This window comes from Echiichthys vipera, assembly GCF_963691815.1.
Source record: "Echiichthys vipera genome assembly, chromosome: X".
NCBI classification, from domain to species: domain Eukaryota; kingdom Metazoa; phylum Chordata; class Actinopteri; order Perciformes; family Trachinidae; genus Echiichthys; species Echiichthys vipera.
The window spans coordinates 13,514,556-13,515,911 of NC_139825.1; positions in this window are offsets into that span (position 1 = coordinate 13,514,556).

The following is a 1,356-nucleotide window of genomic DNA, read 5'->3' on the forward strand; positions in this document are numbered from 1 at the left end:
CTGCACAGCTGTCTGTCTTGTTTGGGGTAAAATCGAAGTTGTTGTGGTTTTCACACAGCTCGTACTGAACGAAGACGAGGAGTCACACAATCTTTCACCAGGAGGAATCCCAGATGTGTTTCTGGTCTCCAAACTGGAGCACTTATAATCTAATATTGAATGTGGCGATCATGAGTGCCTTGTGCATCAATTCTACATCACCTGATTTCCTTCTTTGCTCCGGACGTAATTTCTACGGTGATAAATGTGTTGATTACATTTAATAAGCATATGTACCAACAGTGAATGAGGAAAGCCTGGGTTACAAACTTTGTAATTTGTTTCAGGATAAAGTGACAGTTTCAGCAAATACGAAGAAACAAAAACAAAATTTCTTACAGAAGGTTACCGACTTCAGATTTAAAGTATCAGAAGTAAAAATACTCATTATGCACAATGGCTCGTTTAAGAATCATATTATTGAATTGTAATTAATAGGTGTTCATTACGTTTATACTGCAGCTTGTACAAATGGGGCTAATTTTAATGATATGCTGCTGGGGAGCTTGTGACTCCCCCCTTTCTTTTCTTTCTTTCTTTCTTTCTTTCTTTCTTACAAGGATAGCCCCTTAAGATGTGCCATCTCATTTTTGAGGGGGTCCTTACAAATAATGACAAACAATAAAAACTAAATGCTAAACATTATACCAAACATATAAGCACATTCACATACACACACACTCCAATAATGCTCCCCAAAGCTACCGCCCCACCAGCCCTCTGCAAAAATAGAGGTGGACCTGTGTACACAAAAGCATACATTTACACACTTGTATGAATACATTTGCTTGCATGCACAAGTAAAGTATACAAATTTATACACAAATATACACATATATACAGCACAGTACATGAACAAAAGGAGTGAAGTAGAATGAGTCCTAGAGGGAAAAAGTAAGGTAGGTCAGAAAACAAGAGCAGGATGTTTGAAAATGTTTTCATTTTTTCATGTTACATTCGGATGGAGCTTTGAATTTGAATGCACGATGATCAATTTCTTTGCTGATACTAGATGTAAATAAAAAAAGATGATCCATATGTCGTAGCCTGTATCGTGAACTGAAAGGAATTAAAAGTTGTTTCAAATAAGAAGGAAAATTTAAATAGGTACACTTAAAAATAAGTATTATCTAATAAAATTGCCTTCTGGACTTGGGGGTGAGCCAGTTCAATGACTCACACATTAGACTGTGATCGGTTCTATAAAGACACCTGAGCACAAACTACAAAGGGTTTAATAAAGTGGTATCTTTATCTAGAATATACATCATAATTTATTTTTGGGTTCTATTTTTTGAATGAATGAATGTATTTGCC